This window comes from Triturus cristatus, chromosome 1_1 (genome assembly GCF_964204655.1).
Source record: "Triturus cristatus chromosome 1_1, aTriCri1.1, whole genome shotgun sequence".
Taxonomy (NCBI): domain Eukaryota; kingdom Metazoa; phylum Chordata; class Amphibia; order Caudata; family Salamandridae; genus Triturus; species Triturus cristatus.
The window spans coordinates 556,871,209-556,888,766 of NC_140579.1; the positions used below are offsets into that span (position 1 = coordinate 556,871,209).

The 17,558-nt window shown below is 44.4% G+C and overlaps 1 protein-coding gene and 1 long non-coding RNA gene across 4 annotated transcripts in view; one reads left to right on the top strand and one right to left on the bottom strand.

Annotated features, from left to right (window-relative positions):
* Positions 1-8,859, top strand: part of LOC146870610 (uncharacterized) — a 367,507-nt gene extending 358,648 nt beyond the window's left edge. The window contains exon 3 of the long non-coding RNA XR_014978693.1: positions 8,771-8,859. This is a non-coding gene — a long non-coding RNA (uncharacterized LOC146870610). The remainder of the gene's footprint in view (positions 1-8,770) is intronic.
* The window catches only part of ELAPOR1 (endosome-lysosome associated apoptosis and autophagy regulator 1), an 850,357-nt gene that overhangs the window by 571,331 nt on the left and 261,468 nt on the right, over positions 1-17,558 (bottom strand). The gene's annotated exons all lie outside the window — the stretch shown is intronic.

Consider the following 17,558-nt stretch of genomic DNA (forward strand, 5'->3'; position numbering starts at 1 on the left):
ATATTCTTCCTGTCAAGTTTCTGCACCATTTGACCTGGCGCTAATATTATCTTTCTACAACAATGGTTGCTGTTTACTTACTGCGTAGCATCTGTGGTTCCCCACAGATGCAGTTTCTTACTAAGATGGGTGTTATCGATAAGGCTGAGGTAACACGAGTTTGGGGGGGGTTTCCACGCGCAACTCCACCTCTGAGTTCATCCAATCTAATTATGGCCAGAAATATACAATTTACAAATGGGGTTGAGCATGCCAGTCTCTCGGGGCAAATAGGTGACTGATGTTTAACTTGGCATTGGAAAATTACAGGAACCTTATTCCATGCTTACGTTATGCTGAGGGAGCTGTGTGGGTGAGTTGTGTCACGCTTTCATAAAGTGTTCCTGTCACCGGAGGGTTCTGTGACTGACTTTACGCTGATTTGACAGTGATGAAATATCTAATTTTCTACAAGTTCACTCCCCTCAATCACGATGGTGCACCCTCTCATACACCTATACCCCTTTGATTACAACTACAAATGTGGCAAGTAATGGAATAATGCTGCTGGCTATGCTGTGTGACCTTGTACGCATATACACTATGTCATGGGGAAGTTATGCCTTCTACTAATTATCCTGTCATTACGACCTTCACAAAGTGACTGTTGCATCGCTTCATATTGTGCTGTGTAATATGTGCCTGCACTGTGTGGAGCGACGGGTCACACCGCTACCGCTCAGCATGGAGATTCTTTACCTTTCCTTCGATCAATATGTTGTGAACTGGTGTTCACTTCACTATGTGTGTGCAATGCTGGCACGGTAGCAGGTAATAACTGTCATTTCGTGTTGAAAATCTTTGTGGAAAAATTTACCTCAGATGGAAGCTCGAGGTCGAACGCCACTTCAACCGACTTCCAGCGCGTCACCAGCACCAACGGTGACGTATTTCGTACAGTGAACATTTTGGTGCATTATTGCACCGATAGCCATCCGGCTCGACGTTCCGTACGTGACTCCATGTTTTTAGGATTGTAAACATTTATGACAGCAAGCTTCTCCAGGGTAAAGGAAGCAGGTGGTGATCTATCACTGTGGTTTTTAGTAAGCTTAACTACTTGGGGTGTGCTTCCGTAAATGCTCCTCGAAGTGAATTAGAAGCTCTAGGATGATGTCAATACTGTGGAGTCAGTGTGAAACCTTTTTAGACGTCACATTTTCGGTGCCTATGTATCTGAAGGAACCATTAGACTTTTAGATCCGCAAACGCACACAGAAATTGCAAGATTTCCAACCTACAAGATTTTTCTGTGCTCAAGGGCATGATGGGACACCTGAGAGCGACTGTTTGTTTTTACTGAAAGCCAGTACAATGCTGAACTTTTCAGAATTCATGTCTGCTATCAGGACCTATAAGGTGGACAGTGTGTTTGGCTAAGTCTGTCCGATTTTGGTATCCTTTGATTTTGAAGCTATGTCGCATTTCTGTAAATTACACTACTTTCAGCTTCTTGACCACCACATGTCTTCACAGGAAATGAGAGTTCTGTTGGAACTTCCCAATAGTGGGCGCACGCAGGTTTTCACTGGGTGTTCAACATTGAGACTCATAAGTATCTGGCCTTCTCCTCCTTGTGGGGACATCTCCAGGGTTGGAGGTGCATATGGGTTCGAGCATGCATGCTTTATGGGGCTACATCTCACGTTCTTGGAACAGCACCCAATCATGGGGGCTCATTTTCAGGTTTTATGGTGTGCTTATTTACACTTTACATTCTTTTCCCTACACAGGGAGGGCATGGGTTGGCCATTTCCCTTGCACTCACTCGGTACATTTTGGGTTCACCTTACGCTTATGGACTGTGGGTACACACCGCCATGGTTTATTGCTTGTTGTACTTGTGTACCACTGTACTTTTTTTATAGCCTTGCATAGGTTGGGGATGGGTTCTTGGCCTTTTTTGCCTACATACTTTTGCCGTCTTAGGTAAAGTACGGTTGTTACTCTCATATTAGGGCACCGGTTAGGGGTTATGCTTCCATCCTCTGTTACTTTGTCACCCCTACCTGGGCACATATTTATTAGCTTTAAACCATGTACATTTCTTGGGCTCCCTACTTAGGGCGTCTTATGGGTTCAGTCCCATTCAAGTTTTCCTCACCTCGCTCACAGGAGTAGAAGAGGGTTAGGTGTTCTAGTCCACATGACTGATACTGTCCTCTTACAGGTTGCAAGTTGGATTTTGTATAACGCATGTCAAGCTCATGCTTTGGGATTGTTTATTGAATATGGGGGGGAAGTATAGTTTGCTGTTTGTACGTACTTGCCTTTTTCTCCGCTTCCTCCTTGTTCAGTTTTCATCGTGTTGTCATTCTTGGATTCGTCTGTGTGATTGGACGTCACATTGCTTGATGTCGTCCTATGTCTCCAGCCTTACCTTGTTCGCATTTTCATTCCCCTCTTTCCCTGTCGTGAGGTTATCTGTTATTCCCTCCTCCTTGTGTTCGTTCGTAGGTAGGCTGGTGAATACTTTGCGTTTTGCCTTATTCGTCTTTCTTTCTGGCCTGCCTGGCAGGTGTGTGTGATGGGGGCTGTCCATGGCATGTCTCTCCTGCTTTCTTTCTGGCCTGCCTGGCCGGTGTGTGTGATGGGGTTTGTCCTTGGCATGTCTCTCCTGCTCGTTTAGCAGTTTTCCTTCTGCCTTCCTTCTTTCTATGTTGTGTTTGAGGGAGGGGTTCCCCATCTTCTTAGTTGCCTGCACATCATTTGCAATCTGCCTGACAATCCCACCATGACCCCTCTAGTATGTCAATGCTTTGGACTAAAATCTCTCTGATATAGCTGGTACTTATGGTATGGATGTAGCTATGATTTGTTCCTTAAGATGTAACAGGGCGGTTTTTCCTTCCTTTCCCTGCTGGCGATCCCCGCCGTCCATACCCTGGGGGTTTCCATGTTACTGATACTTTAAGCTTGTTACTCACAGGTTCTTGGTACCCGCTCACCTCGTCCTTTTCCCCTGTTTTCCTTTTCCCTACGAAGGGAGATGTGTTGTAATCTCTCTCCTTCTCCCCTGTTCCTTCCCTGAGGTGACTTTCCTTCTCTCTTCCTAGTGGTAGCTTCCTGTCCTCCCCCGCCTTTCCTCCCTCTTGGAACGATCCTTCAGAGTTCACCTTGGAATGTTCAACAGGCTGTCAGTGGCGGAGAGTGGATGTCAGAATAAAGACGCTTGAACTTTACCCGCTTCAGAGTGTCTTCATTTCAACACGTAACAAACTCACATATTTCTTTAAAAAGGTTCCACAAGTAGTCTAATTTAGGGAAAGTGGCTTGTTGAAAAGGTTTTGGGTCTCTTTTTTGCTTGGATAATCTCCTTTTTCATATGGGTAGCTTTTGCTTTCAAAATAGTTGTTTTATATTTGTTTCGTTCAGCACACTGTCTTGTGAGGATCTCATGTGAAAGCTTTTGGCACGTTAAAAGTTCAAATATTCTCGATGTTTTCCTGTACTCATTCAGTTCTTTTGAGAACTAGTATGGTTATTTTCTGACTAGGTCTTTTTAGTGACATAGGAGCCAGAGCACCCATAGACTCTACCATATTATCACTGTAGTGGTCTGTGAGTCGACTGAGCTCTTGCTCAAGAGCAATGAGTTGAAGCAACTAAGAGCTTCTGTTATATGAGATGGAGCATCCATATTCCACGGATCCCCTGCCCATTGTGTATGTCTTCTGATCTGCCCCGTCTTGACCATTCTAAAGAAATAAGGTAGAAGGAAGGAGTAATGGAAATGATCTGACCAGTGCACCTGGGTTGGTGTATCTATCTTAACTCTGCAATGAGTAGACCTAGTGTGTTGCCTTTTATATGGGTGAGCTGGAGAATAGGACGGATGTGAAGCTTCCTTTTCGACCTCGCAGTAGTGATTACAGTCCCAAATGAAGATGTTGTTATTTGATTTAATGGAGGATTCACACATGATTTCAATCAATTATTCCATTAAGTCTTGATTGTCTCCAGATGGGTGATGTATGAAATAGAGCGTCATTGTACCAAGATCACCTACTTTCATTGTAATTGAGAAGTATTGAAAGATAGATTGTTTTTCGGGTTCTGTTGACTCATACATCTGATTCTGTATTTTGTGAATAATCGTAGCCCCTCCACCTATTTCGTCAGTTCTGTCCAGGCAGATGGTGGAGTGTCCTGTACTTCTTCTTGTACTTGTTCATATACAAGTAATGCCAAAGATACAAAAGTCCAAGAGTCACTAGGAGTGGGATTTAAATGTTTAAGGAGTCAAGTGAATGCTTTCACTTATAAAGTGTGATTTCTAGACGAGATGTTCCATGTCGGTCAATGGAGCCACTGAGATTGCGTTGACTCATACATCAGATTCTGTATTTTGTGAATAATCGTAGCCCCTCCACCTATTTCGTCAGTTCTGTCCAGGCAGATGGTGGAGTGTCCTGTACTTCTTCTTGTACTTGTTCATATACAAGTAATGCCAAAGATACAAAAGTCCAAGAGTCACTAGGAGTGGGATTTAAATGTTTAAGGAGTCAAGTGAATGCTTTCACTTATAAAGTGTGATTTCTAGACGAGATGTTCCATGTCGGTCAATGGAGCCACTGAGATTTGCCAAGAAAGAGAATATACCAGTGAGGGTGTGAGTATGTGGCAGTGTATATGGTACAGTGCAACAATCTTAGTGAGTGTATGGAGCTTTTCCTGCTGCTGAATGTGTGTGTAAATGAAGCTTACGCTGCTGAGAGAAAGTGTGTGTGTGTGGAAGGGGGGTGAGAGAGACAGAAAGAGAGAGAGAGAGTGCGGGTTAGGTCTGTGTAGCTTATATCCTGTCCATGTTGTAACTGTCCTGTGTGCAAACACAACTTGTATTGCTGCTGCTGATTATGCCTTGTCTGATAAATGTGCGCAGAAAACACATACTTCTGCTGCTGATTACTGTGTTATGCGTGATCTGTGTGCTTGTTATGTTATGTTAAAATAATTTTATAATGCGCATAGCTACCAAAAAGGGTTTTCCCCGCGCAAACCTGAAGGAACAGAAAGAAGTGAGAAATTATTGATTAAACAACCAGGTTTTTAGTAGTTTACGGAAATTCGTTTGTAGCGTTTCTTTGCGAATCGCTGTGGGGAGAGAATTCCATAAGAATGGGCCAAGATAGGAAAAAGAGCGGCCACCCATTCTTTTAAGTTTGATCCCAGGAACCACAAATTTTTCATGAGTCGTGTATCGCAACAGGCGAGAGGGCTGGTAAAGATGGACTAGATTTTGCAGGTATTGAGGAGCAGTACCTGCCTTGATCTTGAACATATAGTTCAAGGCTTTGAACTTGGCACGATTTTCAATTCTAAGCCTGTACAGATCTCTCAAGGCACTAGAGGTGGAAGACATTCTTGGGATTTTGCAAAGCAATCTGGCGGAAGAGTTTTGTATCACCTGAAGCTTCCGAAACACAACCTTATTTGCTCCCAAATAAAGAATATTCCCATAGTCCAGTCTAGATGTTACAAGTGCCTGGACTACGGTCTTTTGGGTAGCACTAGGGAGCATCCAGATAATTTTCTTCAACCATTTTAAAATGGTGAAGCAGGTGGCTGCAACTTTTACCGCTTGTTGTTTCAGATAATTCCCAGGTTGCGGACTTGAGAGGTGGGCAAAGGTAAAGGGCCCATTACGCTGGGCCTATGTTGGGGGCCCCAAAGATCTTTATTTTTACCCAGAATAAGGACCTCAGTTTTTTCACCATTGAGTTTGAGTAGATTGGTTTGCATCCAAGATGCAATGTTACTCAAACCCACTTGAAGAGTTGAAGGTCCCGGCAGCTTTTCCGCAGAAAGGGAGAAAATTATTTGGGTGTCATCGGCGTTACAAAAGAGAGACAACCCAGCCTCTTCTGCAATCGCTGCCAAAGGTTGTACATATACATTAAACAAAAGAGGACTTAGAATCAACCCTTGAGGTACCCCATAAGAAGAAGAATGGATTCTAGATGAAAAAAATTGGAAAGTCCGCTTGGATAAGAAGGAAGACAGCCAGCCAAGTGATGCCGGTAATGCCAAGAGACTGCAAGGATTTAATTAACACGGTGTGAGACACTGTGTCAAATGCGGCGCTCAAGTCTAGCAATATGAGGGCCACTGTGTTTCCTGTATCCAGACGTTGCCGTAGCATTTCAGTCACTCCAAGAAGAGTTGTCTTGGTCGAGAAACCCGCTCTGAAGCCTGACTGAGAAGAATGTAGGAAGTTAGAAGATTCGATAAACTTTGTTAATTGTAAATTTACATGTTTTTCCAGGACTTTGGAAAAAATTAGAAGCAGGGAAACAGGCCTTAAATTGGATGACTGGGCAGGATCAGCATTAGCCTTTTTCAAAAGAGGAAGGACCATGGCGTGTTTCCAATCAGGCGGGACCATGGCCTCTTGGAGTGAAGCATTAAGTAGCTCCATAACAATCTTCATGGATGGCAACTCAAGTTGCTGTAGTACTGGGGCAGGAAGGTGATCACTGGAAGACCCTGATTTAATGCTACCTAAGATTTTTTTTAAAGAATTAATATTAAAAGGTGCCCACGTTTCCAATTTAGTGGAAGATTCAGCCATAAAAGTGAGCTCAAGGGAGGAAACTGACTGAGTAGGAGCCGTTGGCCTAGTTTTATCAAGTGTCAGGTATATTTGCTCCACTTTATTTATGAAAAAAGTAGCGAGAGTATCGCATTGTAATTAATCTAAAATAGGGGAAGTGGGCTGTGTATCTGAGCCAGCTAATTTTTTAACCATTGTAAACAGAGTACTTGAACAATTCTGTGCATTAGAAATAGTGGAGGAAACATATTCCGCTCGAGCTGATTTACATAGAGCTTGGTATTCTTTTAGAGCGTTTTTATATGTAGTTTTAGAATCAGATGTATAATTCTTCCTCCAACATCTTTCTAATGCTTTGCATTTGCTTTTTTCAATTTTTAGTTGTTCTGTAAACCAAGGAGTGGGGGGACGAGCGCGAGCATTTGCGAGCATTTTGTTTTATAGGCTTTTATAGCCTTTACGAACTCTATATAGTACTTGAAATGTGCTTAATGCTGGTAATAATTCTTGGACCTTGCTTTATACGGTACTCTGTGTGACTGCAAACTTGATGGAAAATATATAATTCTCATAAGAATTGGGTCTATGTAAATGTATCTCATGGACATCCTGCAATCGTTGAGGCTCTGGGACTATTCTCATGCTCTTGACTCCCCTGGAAAATAGCACAATGTTGAGGGTATATTGTAAGTGCACGTCTTGTCAATTCTTTCTGCAATTTGTGCAATTACCTCCACCATCATGGCGCTGCTCGGAGTACAGCGGGGCTCCCCTCCAGCAGTGCTTGCGCCGCAGTCTGCATGCATGCATGTTCTCAGCTTGGACACGCAGATGTTTCCCATAGGATAAGCCTGTGTCTCGGTGACCTCAATGCACAGGCCTGAATGATGGGGTCAGGTGGGGGTGTGGTGCTTGATTAGTGTAGAAAACATCAATAAACAAACTGTAATTGGAACTTTGCTGTTCTCTCGAGATCTGTTCAGCTTCAACCCTGTTCCCAGCACCCCCAAAATAGAAAAATATTAAAAGTGCTCGCTTTGCCACAAGTGCCAGGAATCCTGTTCCTTTTAGTAACTGGGGCCATTGTCTTTTTCTCCTCCCTGGACGTCTCCGAACAGCCTATTCTTAAGGCCTTGTCCCTTCTAGCACACTGACTACCTACCTTATGCTATCAGTGGCCTACTCCCCACCCCCCCACCCCCACCACTATTGCTAAATCTAGCCTCTTTCCACCAGACTCTGTCAGCCTCTCATTGTTTTATTAGTAAAAAAATAAGTGCTGAGCCCAAAGTTTTTATTGCATGCCCGCTGCCAAATGCCAGGGTTTGTGAATGCCAAATTCCTTTCATGAAGAAAAGGGTGCAGTACCACAGGCTCTTACTAGGTGTCCCTGGTACTGCACCCTTAGCTTCATGAAAGGAATTTATTTTCTTATTATGCTACTTCTGGCATAACTTTAAAACAAAAAAAACATTAGCATTTGCAAATCCAATAGCTCATATTTTCACTAATACCAGACGTATTGCATTGCAAATGCTTGTTTTTATTGTTACAGACGCACTAAGGACCATGTACAGTCAGTACCTAAGATTGCGAAGTGTTTGAAGGATGTTCCCAAAATCAGTAACAAGAGTGTGTTTCCAGGACAAAATTGCTATTCCCTGTATCTACTGTTACTCTAAAAATTGTAGTTAGGTAATTGTTGAATGAGACATTGCACGAAGTCACCAAGCATCTTAAATTCCAATAAATTGGCGGTTATGAGATAAGCAGTCTATTGATTTTAGGTAATAATGTTGGAATTAATTGGTTTTTATAAAGGAATGTTTATATTGCAATTATATGGTTCGCCTAAATTATTTGTTAGTTATGATTATTATTTTATATTGTTTTTTATATGCTGAAATGCTATGGTTTTAAATAACTGAAAACATTTTTTTAAACGTACTTCCTTACATGGCGCAAAATACCACAATGTTGCCAAGGCGCAGTAACCAGCATTTGTTAGTATTACACAATTTATGGTACTAAACTTAATTAGTTCGGTAAATATTGGTAACAAGAACTGGGTAAGAAAAACGTGTTATTTATAGTGCTTAAAAGCGGCAGATCTTTAATATTTACTGTTACACATAATGTATTGTTTTTTTTCCATTCTTTTCACATGCGATATCAAAGGAATTAATAAAGCTCTGTGCCCTTCCTGCCTGGCCCAAAATTGCAGCAGGTCCGGTCCCCATCATCCATGAGTGCCGACCTATTGCTTTTCAGCTGGTGACCGCAGAGGAGAGGAGGTTGCCCCATCCCTGCTGATGAGCAAAAAAAATCCCACGTTTGTTTTCCAAATTTCTATCTTGTGTGTTATTGGATGGAAAGGTATTACCTACTGATAAAACAATACACAGGTTATATAATTATTTTCTCATAACATAAATCTGAATAAAAACTGCAGCTCACGGTATCAGTATTTTTCCTATAAACTAAAAAAAGAGACTACGTCTTGTTGACCAGTAAAACAACCATTAAAAAGATTTAATTTAAATTTCTAATTTAAATGTGAAATTATTTTGGTACCTCTAAAAAGGGACGATGATTGTACGATTTTTTTATGGAAAGTGGGAGGCATTGATCAATTGCATTAGAAATCCAATTATATATAGTTCCCAAAGAGGAGATCGACATTCAATCAATAATAGGAGCACTTTTGGACAGGAATTGATTAAAGGCTTCTATATCCAATTTCCCCCAGTTTCTGGATTGTGATCGAGAACCAGGTGCAGGTGTAAACAAATTCACTGGGGCTGTACAGTGAAACTTGACTGCAAAGTGATCTGACCAACATTAGAGAAGAGCAGAATGACACTGAATGTGAGATAAATTGGAACAATCATTGGCATAGCCAATAGGTCTCGCTTTTGGGACCTTATAAGTGTTTAGTTATGCAGCACAATATCCTTGGTGCAACAACATCAAGTGTTGCATGGCTAAACACTTATAAGGTCCCAAAGGCGAGCGAGACCTATTGGCTATGCCAATGCTGGTTTTTCAATGGATTTGGTACTTGTCCTGTACAGCAGAGCTTCTTAGGGCATGGACCGTTCATGATAGTGTCATGTATGCAAAGACTTTCAGATCTGTGGTCCAGGAGGAACGGGTTGGCTGATGTTATGATCACCTCATAAGTTGATGAATTGATTAGTTGAGTAAAGGTCAGGCTATCGATGATGTTAGTGATTTCTCTGATGTAGGTGTTTATGGTGTTGTCGGCTCACCCATTAAAGGTTGCTTACAACGAACACTCACTTTGTCAAGGAGAGGATGTGCTGGGCACAATCATTGATGTCCACAGGGGAAGTGTGAGGGATTTTCTAGGGTCATGGTATTACTAACGAGCATATGATGAAGACTGCTAAGTTTGCGAAGAATTATTTCAGATTATACTCAAAACATTTGGCTAGGTGACTAATCCTTCCCATGGCCAGATTGGTGGCAATGATGGCTACCTCAGCAATTCTGACCTTATCCCTCTTCCTATATAGAATAGCTGGTAATGAGTAGCACTGGCTCTTATCGCGCTCTCGCTTCAGCTAATGGTAAAGGTGCTCACCTTGAGAATGATGCACACACATGGGCAGGGCAGGTTTAATACAAAGGAACCATAGGACTTTGTCTCGAGCCCCCTGAACGCATGTGGTGCTGGTGGTATAGCTGGGACCTTGTGCCATCCCCAAACTTCTGAGCGCTGCTTCTGAGAAAAGGCACTCTTGTATGCTTCAAAGTGTAGTGGTTAACCTCACCTCAAATCATCTGCAATGTCTCTGAAGAGAGTGCACTTGTGGGGATTATGGGGACCACTTCACTCCAAGTCATTAGGAACACTGTGTCCAGTCTTACATTTTACATCTACAAATCACCAACTTAAAGTATGTTAGTCTAATTAGTTCAATGGAAGCAAATCACAAAAGCCCATGACTGGACACTGTAACCATAATGACCTAGAGGGAGGTGGTTACTATCGGGGGAGTTGTCTTTGGAACGCCCAACATTTTACAATCAAATGAGACATAGTAAAGCCATAATAGTACCAAAGAAAAAACACGCACAGATTCTGTATCACAAGATCTAAAACATATCATTTGCTTCACTTAATTTATTTATCTCCCCCAGCCCGCTGTTAACTTGGTGGATCGCCGACCACAAACCTGTGACTGTGGATTCGGAGCCTTATAAAGTGATGTTCACTCAAAAAGGGGGAGAGGAGCTCCGTGGCAGGCGAACCTTACACTGAAAATAAAGAAATGATGAACAGAATCTCTCTCTGTCTTTCTATCCCAACATTTCACAAGTTTCGATTTCCTAAATTCACCGCCATTCAAGAAATGAATTAAACCTGGGGCGGAGGAGAAACACGAGTAAAACTTACCTCGTAGCAACTATCGATGGTTTGGGACAAAGGGAGTGGATTTCCATCCGCCTATCAGAGAAAGGCACACACCTTCGTGCATCACAGGGAAGGCGCTATAAAGCGCTGTAGTGGGGTTTTATCGGGACATTCGATCGAGAAGATGGAGACAGCTGGATGAGGGGAGGAAGTAAAACAATAAAAGTAATAATAAGAGGTTCTGTAAGTTTATACGTTGTTTATTTACTTACTGTTTTTGCACAGAGGTTTCTAAGACTTGCCAGAGAGACACCCTGTGTTAGTCCTGGGTGTTTAATTACCAACCTGAGGCATTCTGGGGTTTGTAGTGCGGGTTCACCTCAAGCGTGCCAGTAGGAGGAGGTTGTAGGTTACAAAAGAACCACAACCACCAGTAAGTGGAGGTTCTATATCTTTTCGAAGCAGGAAAAAGTAGTATCAATATGACATCTCTTGTGACAGTGAGTAAGTAGTATGAATTCTATGTTTTAGACGATTGGCCCTATAGTAATGTATCTGTTACTCTATGTTAAATAGCGAAAAGCAGAGAGACGCGTTATCCGACGTTACCATGCGGGGTGGGCAAGTGCTTGGTTGGAGGGAGCTGTACTTGCAATGAGATCTATGTGGGGAGAGTTTTGGTGTTACTGTTTGGGGTTGATGACGAGTGGTGCTCGGATCCTGTCTTAAATCACAGCGCCTAAGAGTGAGCTGGAGGAAAGAAGCGCTTGGGGTGTACACGTGTCAGCATGTATGGGCTACTCAGGAGGTCCCATGAGATGATTTTTAGGTGACCACCGACCATCACACACCTCCTGTGTGGAACGCAGCAGTAAGTAAACGCGACCACTCTATATATTTCTGGAGAGTAAGAGGGGGTTGCTGGGGGGGTCTGCATTAAAGCCCCCACTGGAGCGAGCTTTGAATCGATGCTGGAACAGAGGCACGTGACAGCGTTCACCTCTGCAGCTGGTGCCAGGCGCGCGCTGGACCTGAAGGGATGGGCTACATTAACTTCACCCCCCATGGCAGCCGTATTAAATGGAGGCTGCCCAGTCATGGTGCTAGGTGGACATTGGATGTGTGTCCTCCCATTACTGAGTGAACTGGCTTAGGACTGATGGGCCCTGTCTGTTTGTACATCCACATCCTATTGCTTTTTCTGTTGTTACCAGCAGCCGGGTGTATTTTAGGAGACCGCCCCCTTCAGAGGGAAAGGCTAATGCAAGCCCTGCAGTGTCTGGAGGCGGTCGTGGAGCCCACAAGCAGAGTAGACTTTGTGAATTCCTGGAGGTGACCTTGTTCTGGTGTCTGGCTCGGAGCACACTTGGGTTGGGGGCTCTCCTCCGACTTCAGGTGGTGACCAGCCTTCTGATGCATCATGCTCCTGTCTATACGAGGCATGACCCATAAGCCTTGGATGGTGACATGCTGGGGTTGGCAGGCACAGAAATTGATGAAACGAAACTGACACCGTGAATGACAGCACGGCGCACTGTCTGCACGTAGCTGCACTATGCAGCTATCTTATGCCCAATGCGGTCTGCCATTTTAACCTTTGTTACCAACAAAAGAGTGCATCTGGGGACTTTTCACTGGTAGCATTGTTAGAATGGCCTCAGCGTGCAAAGTGTTAAAACGGCCTGAAGACAGCAGGGTACATGAAAAGAAACGCAGCGCGGCCGTGAAAGCGTCATCGCGATCGCGGTGATAGCGAAAGTGATCGCGATGACGCGCTCTGTGCTAAGCACGCGAGGGGTGCGCGTGCAGCATTGGAGAGGCAGACTGAGGCGCGCGTAACAGCAAGCTGGTGGCCGGAAAAAGCTAGTGGGTAGCACTTCGAAAACCCGCTTACTAAATGTCTCGCCAGGGAAGCGCATGCGCTGGCTCAGGCAAGACCTAAAAAATGGGATCTAATAAGTGGCCTGCCGTATGCGTTGGGCCATTATTGCAAAGCAGTAGATTAATTACAGCCAGATCCGAGATCAATGTGCTGCTTGTTGTACACAGTATTATGAAGATGAAGATTTATATCACCTAAAATGGTGAAATTAGCCATTTTAAGTAGGTAGGGGGCAATTAAATCTGGGAGTGACGACGCCCAAGGACTGGACGGTCCTGGGGGCCGATTAACCAACATACCAGAGAAAGTAAATTGAGAAGTCAGGGTAAGTTTGAATAAAGCTGCTTCACAACCAGCAAGAGGCAGATTCTCTAATTTGCATGAATAGGATTTATTAAAAATTAATGCAATGCCTCCTCCTACCCTTAGGTCTCTGTTGTGAGAAGTTGGCATGGTATATGCTGGTCACTAGTTAACGTGGCCACCTTGCACCAGTACAATTCAACTCTTATGGTAGATAGGTTTAAGACAACCTTTTAAAGAAAGGTATCCTAGTGGTAGCTGTGGAGAGCAGCCTTCAGGCTGAGTCTCAGAAAAATGTAAATCAGCTTGTTTTACCTTATAATCTCTTGAATCACTAAATGAAAGGACACCACACAGGTATATATATATAAAATATATATGTATTTATTACTAGACACACTCTACTAATCTCTTTATGAGATTAGAAGTCAAGGACATATGCACAAATCAACATTTCACAACAAATTAAGCACTTATATGGCTGGAGCCCTAGGGGCGTACCAGACCATATACTAAAAAAGAGGTATAAGAAGAACCAATTGAGAAGGGAGAAGGCCTATGGTCTTCAGAAGCGCTGGGGCCTCACTAATCCACCCAAGGCAGGTAAGTAAAGGACCCACGGGAGACACATGCAGTGTGAGAACACAGCCGCGGATCCCAATAGACTTTAATGGAGCAAGTCGCGGTTGGAATTTTAAAGTTTTAGGATACTTCGGGAGAGTCTACAAGCAAGACACTTACAGGGTAAGTAGTTCTAGAGCCAACACACACAGGAGCACTGGAGTACTCGAGTTACCTCACCCAGGGAAGCCGGGTGCATAGGTGTCTTTTGGTGTCGGGTCGCGGCGTCGTTTTCAATGGGAGCCAAGGAAGACTTGCTGCTTGTGAAGACAGGAGAAGTGTCCAGTGGAATCCAAGGCTGGATTCTGAAGAAAGAAGACCTGAAAGCAGAGGAGACAGTGTTCAAAGTCACTTGCCAGTGACCCGGGGCCAGGAAGCTGGATGCCTACAGTAGTCGGGTGATTTCAGGTGATCACGGGTGTCTTGACTCTTCAGCCACGAGGTCCAGGAGGTGTCGACAACAACCAGGAGCTGGATTCGGAGTGTCCCACAAAGTCTGCAGCTTACTGAGGTGTCGGTAACCAGATTGGAGCCAACAAGCCTTGGCAACAGCAAGTCTTGTGGAAAGTGAAGAAAGTCAGCGGTGCAGACCAGCAAGATCTGAGGGACTCACCCACCAAGGGTAAGTCAGAGCAGGTCTGGAGCAACCAGGGGAGCCCTTTGGTTCTGTGGAAAAGTCTTCAGGAGACCCACAAGCTAACTGGCAAGGGATCGCAAAGACGCCTCGTGAGGATTCACTTCACAGGAACCCACAGTCACTCGGGATGAGGTAGGCTTCTGAGTTTTGAAGAAAATCCTGCTGGAGGCTTGAGCTACACGTGATCCAAAGCACAAGTTCATAGAACATCGTGAAGGGGTTGCACTTGACAATAGTGCATGGTACCTGGGTATTGCTGTTCCTCGTCACTCGTGGGGTCCACTCGCCTCAGCTTCACTGGAGACTCACAATGGCCATCGAGAAGTCAGGAAATCTACTTCCGGGGCTGCAGGGACTTCGGACTCCGGTGGGAGCGGGAAAGTTTGCAACAGGTAGTGGAACGTCGAAGGTCCAGGATTGTTCTTCAGAGGGTCATCCAGGGATATCTAGTTTGCAATGGCAAGGGTTCCCTAACTTAAACTACAAGGAAGGGAGGAACTAGCTCTATGACCACCCCTATGGGAGGGTCAGGGGAGTGGGTGGCTACACCCACTTCCCTTTGTCCAGTTTCGCGCCAGAGCAGGGGCGGGTAGCGCCTGAACCGGTTTGAACTGGCTTATGCACAGAGGAGCCTACTGCTCCCCCGTGCAGGACTTCAAAGCACTCGGAGTGCACCCACCCAGCCCCAATACACTAAATCCTGTCTGGAAGGTGGTTACACCTCCCTGTGACAGGATGCCTATTGTTGGGCCTCCTTCACTGCACTGCGAGTTTCAGTCAGCAGCAGGAGGGCAACCCAGTGTCTGTGCTGGTGGCATCCATTTTGTGATGCCAGGGCTCTTCAGGATTCTACAGTGTTTCCACAGTGGGTACATGTCTATCCCTCTAGAAGGGTGGGATCATACTCCCACACCAGTTACTGGTGTGGGGTATAATTCCAAAGCGTTTGACACCAAACACGACATGTTTTGATGCAGCCATCCCAAAGTTAGCATTTACCGCTAGGTTATAATGCACTTAAGAGTATATGGTTTAACCGCATCCACAAACAGCAGCAGAGAATAGACTCTGAGAGCTGCAGAGGGGCCCTGCTCAGGCAGAGGCACCCCCTCACATGGAAACCAAGCACCCTGCCCTCAGGATTGTTAGGGCCTGCCTTAGGGGTGACAGATAGGTTTATATGTGTATGTAAGGTGAGATATAGGGAACCTATACCTCAGTGAGGAGTGCTAACACTACCTCACCCAGGCTGCAGTAGTAGGCCTGTGGTGTCAGATTTAGTCTGCTTCCCAGGGGTGGCATAATACATGCTTCAGCCCCTGGTAGGCCTGTGAAGTACCTATGCCCTTGGTACCTAAGGTACCATATACTAGGGGCTCATAAGGTGCCCCAGTATCCAATCACTAGTGCATTTAATATGCACTCCAAGTTGTTTATAGAGAAGAGAGAGGCTGGGGCCCTGATTAGCAGGGACCCAGCCAGACTATAGCCAGAAACCTGTGTAAACATCAGAAAAAAGTGGGGGCAACATAAGTGCAGATCCTACTCTCCTACATCTGTCTTTTCTGACTATAGCATAATTAGCTGGTAGAGCAGTGGCCACATCTGGTCCTGCGCTTGTGTGTAACCATATTTCAGTTTTAAAAAATTGCGTCTGGTTGTTCACTGCTTAATAGATCAAAAATATCCTCCTAATGTTTGGGGAGGGATCGACAATTAATGCTCCAAAAATTAAAGACTTTGTTAGAGGATTTACAGCCTTGGGGGAGACAGTGATCTTGCTGAAAAGGAACACTGTCTGTGATTGCACTATTTAATTCACTGGAGGGTGCTGTGCAGAAGGTAAAATTACAACAGGAACAAGTAATAATGTCATCTAAAGCGTGAAATAGGCTACAATCAGGGTGGTGCTTGTGAGCATTCGTTTCTGATTTAGTGAAGGCTGGTAACTCAGTCTTCAAGGAATGACATTTCCACCATAGCTGTACTTTCTGATAAAGGCCGCACCATGCCAACGCATGGGAGAGGTGATCTATGTGGTGGTGAATCCTCCAGAGGGAATGGCACTTTGGGAGGAAATTATGTTACTACTGCCTTTTGGTAGGGTATATGTTTCCACCCTCCTCTAAGTATAGCCATACTACCTTTGTGCTCTACCTGAAGGAAGACAGTCCTGCTGCCAATGCAGTAAGTGGTCCAGTTGAAGTGGTTTCTGGCCTGCAGACTTTTCCTTGCGTATTGAGCACCAAGGGATAACACCCTACAGGCAGTACAGACAGGGAATTAAAACAAGCATTGGCATAGCCAATAGGTCTCGCTTTTGAGACCTTATAAGTATTTAGTTATGGACCACAATATCCTTGGTGCAACAACGTCAACCGTTGCATGGCTAAACACTTATAAGGTCCCAAAGGCGAGACCTATTGGCTATGCCAATGCTTGTTTTATGTTTGTGCTTGGATTAAGACTTGGACTCACCACTTGAGTTTGCGCGCAAAGTTAACTGTTCACGGGAACTAGCTCAGGAGTAGGACTTGAGGTTCCACCTACTAACTGGAGCGGAAGCGTCACTTACACAAAAGTTGCAACTTCTTCTTGTGTTTGGCAACATACAGCTTTGCCTCCCTGTCTCGCATTGCCTTCAAATGCACTATCACGCAGTCTTGGCTAAAGCCCTGACAGCAGAGTGACACCTCGAGTAGATCTGTTACTGATATTTGGTTTCTTCATTCATGGCATGTAGTTTTAGGTGCGTACTTCATTCCCTAGCGCACTGGAATTCGATGAGAGGACATCAGAGAACTGTCAAAATTGGGAGGGGAGCTCCAGATCCACTTTAGAAGGTGGGAAAAAAAAAATTGATGTCAGAGGAAAGGCGTCATGCTTATACGCTGCTCTTCTATTTTGGGATGGTACAGAGCTAATTCGGAGCCGCATGGCGCCACCTCTAGGTGTGCAGGAGCACTGCTGAAGAAAGGTTTCCGGATACAGTGTACCATCTGGAGAGTATTCTAAGGTCTCAAATCTGCAATCAGAAGTATCCATTAGAAACTGCATTATACCTATCAAACTCAGCCTGAATTAAGCTTACCCTGCAGAGAAACATAATGGCTGCTAAAATTAGATGAATCAGTGACCTGCT